At 43.1% G+C, this 9,553-nt stretch overlaps 1 long non-coding RNA gene across 1 annotated transcript; it reads right to left on the minus strand.

Moving 5' to 3' along the window:
* Positions 1–1,579: 1,579 nt before the first annotated feature.
* On the minus strand, positions 1,580–3,005 carry LOC142567650 (uncharacterized). Its single transcript, XR_012825196.1, has 2 exons — positions 2,952–3,005; positions 1,580–1,746 (listed from the first exon to the last, which is right to left on the minus strand). It is a non-coding gene; the product is annotated as an uncharacterized LOC142567650 (long non-coding RNA).
* Positions 3,006–9,553: the final 6,548 nt, after the last annotated feature.

Genomic DNA, 9,553 nt, shown 5'->3' on the forward strand with positions numbered 1-9,553 from the left:
GATTGCTGCTGTTATGCACCATACAGGCAGACGCAATGCCTTAACTGTAGCTTTCTAAGTTAACTTTACTGAACTTTGAATTTAGAGAAGGCAGAATATAAACACAGACTAGCATCTTTCTTATGTGCTTCACGCCTCTGCTTTTTTGTGTTACTAAAATAAGTATGTTGAACCTAAATGAAGTGAAAGGAAAAGGAAATTGTCACACTAATTTCATTTCACTGTCTTTTTAAAGGTATAGCAAGATTTTTTAATTGCATTACGAGTTGTTACTTCTTTCGATCTTAATGTTCATTTCTCATACTCCAATTGGACTACAACTGTTCCCTCACCCACAGCTATCAAGGCCTTATGGCAACTTTGGAAGCTCTCTGAACTGAGTAAATGCTATGCATTGCATTATTTCTTAATACATTTTCATGGCTGCCTTTAACCTCTATAGTTCCTCATTAAAGCCAGCATCTCTCTTGTGACCACATTTAAAGAGCTTGTGGTAATGTATGCCTAACAAGAAAGATGGGTACTTTGTAGTGCTAGTATCCTCTAATTGTTTTATGAAAAAATTGCTGACATAATTGTCTGACAAATACTGCATCATGTTTGCTATTTTCCCTTCTGTTTCAATTTCACTGTATCTATACATTTTACCAGTGCATGAGTAGGGTTCAAGGCTGTTCTTTAAAATGCTCATGAGCACTTATCATGATCAGTTCCCCATATAAGTGGTTTTGCTGATGAGAATACAGGAATACGAGCAAAATTGACATGAAACCAACATATAGATAACGTCTGCATGACTGCCTATCAAAAGTTATATTTTCTGAGAAAAAAAAACTGGAACATGCATCACGTAATGTAAAACTTATTGCATACACCGCCTTTCATTAGGATGATACTAGAATATTCAGCCGTTGTTTGGAGTCCCCATCGAGTGACGCTTAAGAGGAAGTTGGAAAGGATACAGAGTCTGGCGGCAAATTTTATTTGTTCGACATACCGAAGGAAGGAATGGGTCACGCTTATGTTACAGCGTTGCAACTTCTATCTTCTTGAGGTACGTAGGAAAAAATATAGGCTGAAGGTGCTTTATCAAATAATGCAGGATCAACTTTAGATTGATAAGCTGAATTATCGACATGCTCCAGGCAAAAGATACCCGCGAACTAACCACGACTACGTCATAAAGCCAGACCATACCAACAGTGATACATATCGATACTCATTTTTCCTGGATGCGATAGAAATGTGGAACCAATTGCCAAACGCTACTGTTAGCCTAAAAGATGTCACCGACTTTGAAAATGCTGCTGAGGCATATTTATGGGAGTTTTCGATTTAGTTTTGAAGTGCCAAGTGATATGTGCTACTTGATATTCAGTGTACGTATTTGATAAATGTCAGAAGTGTGCTGAACAGCATTCAAGTGAACATCTTATTCACTGTGAATTGACAAGTGTTAAGCAACTTTACGTACATTGACAATGTCCATATTTGATTTATGTAATTGTATTGTCCTCTCTGTTATGACCCTCTATGAGGGTTGACAGTGTTAACAAATAAATAAATAGACAACGAGGAATGTGGGTAAGTACACTTTATTTTCAGCACACATGTTTTTTTAATGAACGGCTGTTATACTGCTAAAATCTGCACATTTAATAAAAGTACACTGCTCTGCTTCATCACTCCATGCTAAGTGCAAGTATCCTGTACCAGGAAGTCAAACCAAGACGTGGGATGTTCAGTCTGTGAAAATAAAAACGAGTTTGAAACATTAACGTGCAAAAACTAAAGCACACTCAAGAAAATAAACACAGCACAGGAACATATCCAATGAATCAGAATTACCTTTGAGAGCAAACATATAGTTTCTATGGCACAGTGAAGAAACCTTATTCCTCCGGCTTTTTTTGAGCGCGAGAAAATATGAAAGTGCATGCGTTCTCCCCATATTGTGTATCTGTCACCTTTTCACACACAACAAAGATGGAAGAAATCAACAGTTCAGAAAAAAATGGCCGTGTAAACATTAACTGGCTTACGAGGTCGACAAACCAACGGTTCAAAGCATCACAGCCACGTCCGAAATAGCGCTGAAGGCCGGCCAGTACACTTAGGCGCCTCGGCGCGCGTAATGTAATAGGAGACGGCAGGTGCACGCGTACACTATTAAGCAACACATATTATATATGTCGGTGAAAGCGGTCACTCGTCAGTTCTGACATGCTTCACCGCGTAACACTAGTCTACTGCGGCGAAGCTGACTTCAGGACGCCGATTTCTTCAACTCATCTAGCGAGGCAGGTCCGTTTACCACGCTTGGCAGCGTTTGACATTTTTTGCATTAATTTCGTTTGTTCTTTTTTAATTTTATTATCACAGTGACCCTGTATCACGCAGTAGCAGAGCTAGTGCAGCGTCGTAGCTGCGTTAGGAAAGGTAAGCGTGTATGCAGCAGGCACGGGGGCATTGGCTCTTGTTTGGAAACTTCAAGAGACGCTCTTCCGCGCAGCGATACCATTTGTATTATTAAAAGAATGCAGGTGATGATTAAATGAGCCGCAGCAAAGCTGTAAAAAAGCAGTAGTAACGCTGTTCTAAGATCCTCTCGCTCGAGCGAGATGGTCTTAGAAAAAAAGCGCGATGTAACGCGATCTGACGGAACAGCTCGTCATGCCAGTGTTTTCTTACGTCCTCGTTCTTACGCGCACCCTCCCCTGCATCAGACTACTGAATGGTTCTGTGCACGCACTGACGATCCTGATGGAGGCAATACCACTCACATGAGCAGCTCCATATGAGATGCCACGGCCCATTCCACATGCCGGTGGCAATTTGACGCGGCTATGAGGCAAAATATGCTCACAAGGTACCTAATGGTAACGCATCAAACAGCTCACAGCCCCAATCCTTTATTACACGCATATAGCGTGGAAAGATGAATTACTCACGCTCTAAGTGGGCACTGAATACGAACCGCTTCGCAGCGCAGCCGGCTCCGTAAGACAGACGCCATAGAAATAAGCGGATGTGACATCATGAGTTATAGCGGACGTGACGTCATGGGTGAACGTAGACATTTCGGGCACCTTTCGTCTGCTGTGCCCCGGGCACAGCAGACACGGCCTAAAAATATAGCTTTCTGATTGTTCTCGTCCAGCTTTTCCTAAAATAAATGAAGTATTAGTCAAAAGCGTGTAAAACGTTCAAGAACAAATAAAGTCACTTACTGTAAAACCTCATTTCGCGCCCCCATCTGTTCATGAATTGGGGACCTGCGACATGTTCACGGCTACTAAACCTTCGCACTTACAAAGTAAGCGAAACTTCAGGTTTGCTACATACGGCACAGTGGACCGCGAGAATTCCTTGTCGTTTCTTTTTAACCATTTTTGCATCTCCGAAACAGTCCACTCTGTTCAGACTTGTACGTGTGACTTAAATTCGATAACACATGCTCTTCATGCGTAAGTTCTCATTGGACTAATACTTCGGCGCGCCTGCAGCCATCAGATCTAGTCTGCAATATAATTTTTAGTTTCCAACATAGCGTCCTTATTTCTTGCCGAAATTTTCGTCTGCCCTTAGATTTCGCGGCATTTTTCAATCGCGAAATTTGCGTAAGTAAATAGCGCGTGATTTTAAGGATTTTCCAGTATATACGAACCCAGACGTTGATGTATACCCGTAGCGTGATCGCGCCAGCAGCTTCGGCGAGTGCATTGACCTTGGAAAATTCTTTTTCAAATGCGCAAGCTGTGACTTCAAATTATTATTTTTTTCTTTCCAATTTCTGACATTTCCTGCGCAACGTCTTGGTAGCACTTTTTGCTAGTGAACGCATCTTCTTGCCTGTTGTCTTCGTTTGACACGTCATCGAGCGCCCCATTGTTTTGGGGGGACTGTCTTCCACGTGTGCTAGAGATGCAATGCTTTCGACATCGGCATCGTGTGGCGAGGAAGGTGAATTCAGCTGATCTGGTAGAGCATGTGTATTCAGCAAATCTTGGGACGTTTGTGAAACAGACGCCACTGATGCTACGTCGTCTGGTGATGGCGGTGCGCTAGACTTTCTCCTGCGAATAATAATAAAAAAAATATTTGATTTATATGCATATGTTCGACCCAAATGAAGAAATGAGTAATGCAAGCAATAATAAATTTGTTCTTTGGAAAACTAATAATTCTCACTGACCTTTTGTCTTCATGGATTGCAGTCTGCACGGTTTGCACCTGCGCCCGCTTTAGCGCACAGTGCTTTTTCAGCAAGGCTGGAGCATGACGAGAAGGAGGAGGGGGAAACACGGATGGCACTGCTCCAGGTTTTAAGATTTTCCTCTTCAAGCCCGGTTTGTAGTGGTCAGACGTAAAGTGCAGGCTGCACACCTTTGAACGGTCACTCGGTTCCCAAACTTGACTGCCTGAACCTGGAAAAAGTCGGCGAATATAGTTTGCGGCTTTGTAACATATGTTCATAAGCACTCTTTTTTATTATTTCACGCGCAGTAACAAAAAAACCAATCCCTCAGTCGCACATGTTCACAGAGTTCGCAAATGTGAGTTTCCTTCTCCGATTTATAAAGCTCGCTTTTCCGCGTTAATTTAGAAGAGGAAACTGCCGCCACGTTAAAGGGCGAAATAATATTTATTTTAGTACCTTCCCGCTTATTAATAAGCGAATTGCATATATATCTTCAATTACACGTATCCTCTCCACAGCCTTTATGTAGCCGCCGTGCCGTTCGGAAAATCCACTTTAGCAATGCAGAAAGAGTTTTAATCTTCCGTATAGCGACATAAGTTTGCGTCACGCAAAGCAGTAGCGTTTTAAAGCATTGGGTCACTTGTTGCAAGCCTTCAATTTCTTTGCATATGAAATAGTACGGAAAAAAGGAAAGAAGACACCTATCCTGCCGACTGCCTTGTTCCATATTGTGCGTACGTCCGTGGCAGGAAATTCGTGAAAACTGATGCCAGATCCTTTGCTTTGTTCTGACTTACATAATGGCACACAGCAGTATACCATAATGTGATCGTTACGATATCTTATCTGTAATTAACTCAAGAAAGCTGCATGCAGTTAGGTCTGAAGCTACATGCCTTCTGCGGCGTCTGCAGATTCTCGCAGTCTGCGCGTTGCCTGTGTAACATATCGTCTGCGCCATTCTTTCAAATTTTCTCGTTCATATTAAATATATGAAGTTCATTATTATTCTATTTGATTATTACTCCATTGTACCACATTTTATTGTATGAATTTTCTTGTAATCAGATTTTTCTCTCTTCTACGAAGGCAACGAAAGGACAATGTCCCCGTCTGCCTGCTGTACTCGTTGTTTTCCTTTCTTGCGCTGCTCTTTCTACCCTATGTCGTCATTGAAATGCGGAGCACTCTTTCGTAAACTTTGTTTTATTTCTAATTTCTTGAATTTGGTGCATTTACAAACAACGTAAACGCTTCGTGGCTGCCGAAATAGCGGCGCGAGTGCTGGAACAGATCGCAGAAGCAGACGACAGCGAACAGGTTATGACTAGCGCCACTCTGCTCGTATGTTCTTTCCCTAGCTGCAAAAGGGGTGAACTAGACCAGGCGTGCTGGAGCAGGGAGACCTGTGCAGGTCTAGAGTTCAGTAAGTCGTGCTTCCAAGTCACGAACGGCGTGCGCGTAATCAGCATGACATAGGATTTCCGACAGGAAAGTAGCGGGCGCGGCGTTTTCAAGAAAGGAAAGGCAAGCAAGGCAGACGACAATTATTTTTGTGTGACAGATATACACCCCAAAGGGTTTACCTTTGTCTATGGAAATTTGGCGTCTGCTCAAACAACCTGCCTACCAAGAGTCTATCGGTACCGACAGCAGCGCCTCTGCAGTTCGCAAACAAACATTAGGTTATTGCTTAACTGTAAAACGATTCCAAGCGTCTTTAACCGTCCACATTTTCGTCACCTTACTTACATAACATTTTAACGTGTCGGCCATCATATATCAACGACATTCAAGTGACTGACTTGTTGGGTCTCTGCCGAATTAGGCACCAGTCAGTACGCGATTGAAAAACGGCGCATGCTTTAGGCAAAGCAACAACGATTGCTGATAACGCTGCGCGCCTCGTTTTTGCTACCTTCCAGAATTTTATCTCAATTTGTAATGCTAGCTGGAATGTGCGGGTTTCTCTTTCCCGCGGTAAGTTCGAATTGTTTACACGCAAGTCGGGAATTCGCGCTTCGCCCGATGCCCATCGACGACTGCCTGAGCAGTGCCGGCACGTGCATCTGCCGGCGGGAAAGTCCACTTACTTCGAAACCAGGTACCTTGCCCAATATCGTCACTACTTCTCGCAGCTTGTCTTTGTTGCCGGTTACAAATATGATGCGAGAGACGACGCTCGAAGCCATTTGTGAATTTGCATGTGTTGCTGGACCTGACGCGACTGGAGAAGCTGGGCAGCTGGAGCTCAATGGAGTCGACTAGCCATAGAGTTACTATACTGGCTCTAGAGGACAAGCTACCCATAGGGCCCATGCATTAAAATCGGGAACCGCAGGAGTGCCGCCATGTTGCTACAGGCTGAGGTTGCCAGCTCCTGAGACGATTGCTAGACTTGGTGACAGTAGTCAGTTTTAATCCGGCAACAGTAGCAGCGTCGCAGCATGGCGTCTCGTTTGTAGTGTTGTGATGTGTGCGTGCAGCCGTGTGTTTGGGCTTTACAAGTCGGTTCTTTATTCTATGTTGCGGGATGGTGTGGGTGTGGTCCATGTTGGCCGTACAGCTGGCAGTTATGCAACCGAGGGATGGTCCTGTTCAAGTTTCCGGCGGTATACGGTTTTCAGCGGTCACGCCTGTTGCAGGAGTGTCACTCGACGACGTTACGAGCTCGAAGCTGTGGTCAGATTCCTCGTTGGCGTTCCGTAATGCTATTCGCACGGGCGCGGTATGTTGCAAAAGCCGCTTTCGCGATCTATCGTCGTGACGATAGATCGGGTTTCTTATTAGTATAAGTAATGATCCAGCTGTAGGGCACATGTAACCGACAAACGGAAGTCTCAGGAGAGCACCTGAGATGATAGTAGAGCAGGCGGCGCAGGAACTCCAGGGCACCCGAGGGACAGTAGGGGAATCAAAGCTCGAAGCAGAACGGTACGTAGGTTGGGGCCGCCGAGGCAGGCATGTGACAGGGAGTGTTTGCACGGACAGCTCCCCTGGCATTCGCAGCCGTGCCTCGCAAGGTCGAGATACTTTAAAGGCACCTGCGCCCATGATCTTTCTTTTGCCTCAGCGCAGTGAGCACGATTAACGAGAATAATGTGGAGGGCATCCGGTGCAGTCGCGAATGCATCATGACAAATGTAGCTCGCGTCGCCTGGCGTCTGTAGTAATATCAAAGTTGGTTGTATGAACTTTGTGCATAATACGCTTTGTTACGGTACCTTAACGGAATGGGTCTAGAGGACGGTGTTGGTACATTTTTTCGTACCGCCCTAATCCTATACCCCCACTGCAAACACACACATACCCCCTTTTTTTATGTATACATACAATTCCTTGCCATGACGGATCATAGCCTCCTTTATTTTTGAAAAATAGAGGAGGCTATGGACCGATTGACCAGTTCAAGTTGTCAACTTGCAGTAACTGTCGTAGGAATCACTGTAATAAACACAATTACATGATCGAATTGTTTACTTTCATTTTTTGTTGTAACACTGAGGACTACATAGAACTTTATTTTGTATATGTGAGAGAAGTATGTGGATATCACGAGCTTAAGCCAATGTGCGATACACAGACAAAGCAGCTGCTACAACATGAACTGCATTGAGGGCCACACAACACATACGTAATTAAAGGTGCAAAATATAGGGGGAAGCTTCAAAATACGCTCTGTAGCACTGCAAAGTATAACATATATTGTATGTGTACAATAAATGTTCAAAAATACAATGCATCAATGTCCCATTTGCCTTCAAGTTTATTATGAAGTTCAAGTTTACTGAAGTTTATTATGAGCATATGTACAACATGAATCTACTAACACACCCGCAGTCAAGGTGGCTGTTCGAGGTGTGCTGGCTGCCTAAACGAAATAAAAAGAAATTAGATGAATGTCGATACCAGTGCTATTGCTTATCGCCTCTTACCTGCATTTGTCTCCACGGCCTCTTGGCTTGCAGAGTCTGTATGAGGGAGCTGCTGTGGCTAGGCGTAGGCATTGTCTAAGCAAAAAGAAAGGGCCATTTAAATGGGGAATTATGGAAATAAATGCAGTTGTTATGTCTGCTTCTTGCACTCTTCTTGCCTAAAAGTTTTCAAACATAGTGTCCAGAACACACCAGCACTGTGACTGCTTCTGCTTTTTACCTGCAGGTGTTGCTGCGAGATCCTTAGTATGGCTGCGTGCAGCATTGTAACACTTGGTGGAGGCATTTGAAGTGGTAGCCAAAAATATAAAGAATCATCCTTGCCTGCATGAATGCTTTCACTTTCTAAATGCAGTGGTAAATATCACTATCAGTGCAAGGCTATAGCTGAAAACTGAATTTTTCTTTTAGTTCTTCTTAAGGCGTCTGATGTGTCCACATTAGATGTGATGTGTTTGTTTTTATTTATCCCGGTGTGGAGAGAATATCATTAAATGGATTTTTTTATTTTTGCGTGTCTTGTTTTTTGGTTTATTTCTGAATTTATCATGATGCTAAAGTGACTTATGTAATGGCAATCAGCTTTTGTTTTGCAGAAAAACAATGTGTTTCTTGACCCATTGTTTGACATCCCCTCACTCGCATAATTTTGCAGAGTATTCTACCTATATTGACTTGCTTGACCTCCACTAAAGAGTCTTGCATTTTCAAATATGACTCTTGCCTTAAAATCATTCGACACTTGTCATAATTTTTGTACCTCGGGCTTCTGATACTCTGCTTGTTTCTGATACTTGCTTGTTTCTGACTAGAAATATCTTCTTTAATTTAGAGCTTAAATTTTACTTTTGGAACACATGGAAGGGCTTGCCATTGCATATCTGCATAAAAGGGAAACATGTTTCATTAAACATTTGCAAAATCCAATTGAATATTGATGAATGCAGCTTGCAGCGCGATATGACTGAATGAGCCATAAAAGTAACTCATCTCACTTGGTAAATGAGAGCACATATTAGTGTGATGCACAAGATACGTTACACTAACGTGGTGGGTTCTTTTGCTTATACAGCGAAATAATCGGTGCGCGAGAAAAAAATTAGTTTTGCATAACCCTTGTACACACTGACTTAAGGAAAATGAGCTGTCCACATGATGTACTTATTTTACCTGCGGTATGGTCAACAAAAATGTGTCCCAGCTGCTTAGTGGTATTCGGGATTATGACAGTATTGCATATGTGCCTGTTGTCGAAAATAATTGAATTTTGAATATGCTCGCAGGGATCTGATGTGCTATATCTGCAGTTTATGGATACATGTAAAAGACTCAGCGTCAAGTGCAAGTGAACGGTCCCACAGGCCCGGAGTCGATCATGCAAATAGATTCGCTGCACAAATTTGTGACCAGAAAA

Source organism: Dermacentor variabilis, unplaced genomic scaffold (genome assembly GCF_050947875.1).
Source record: "Dermacentor variabilis isolate Ectoservices unplaced genomic scaffold, ASM5094787v1 scaffold_134, whole genome shotgun sequence".
Classification (NCBI taxonomy): domain Eukaryota; kingdom Metazoa; phylum Arthropoda; class Arachnida; order Ixodida; family Ixodidae; genus Dermacentor; species Dermacentor variabilis.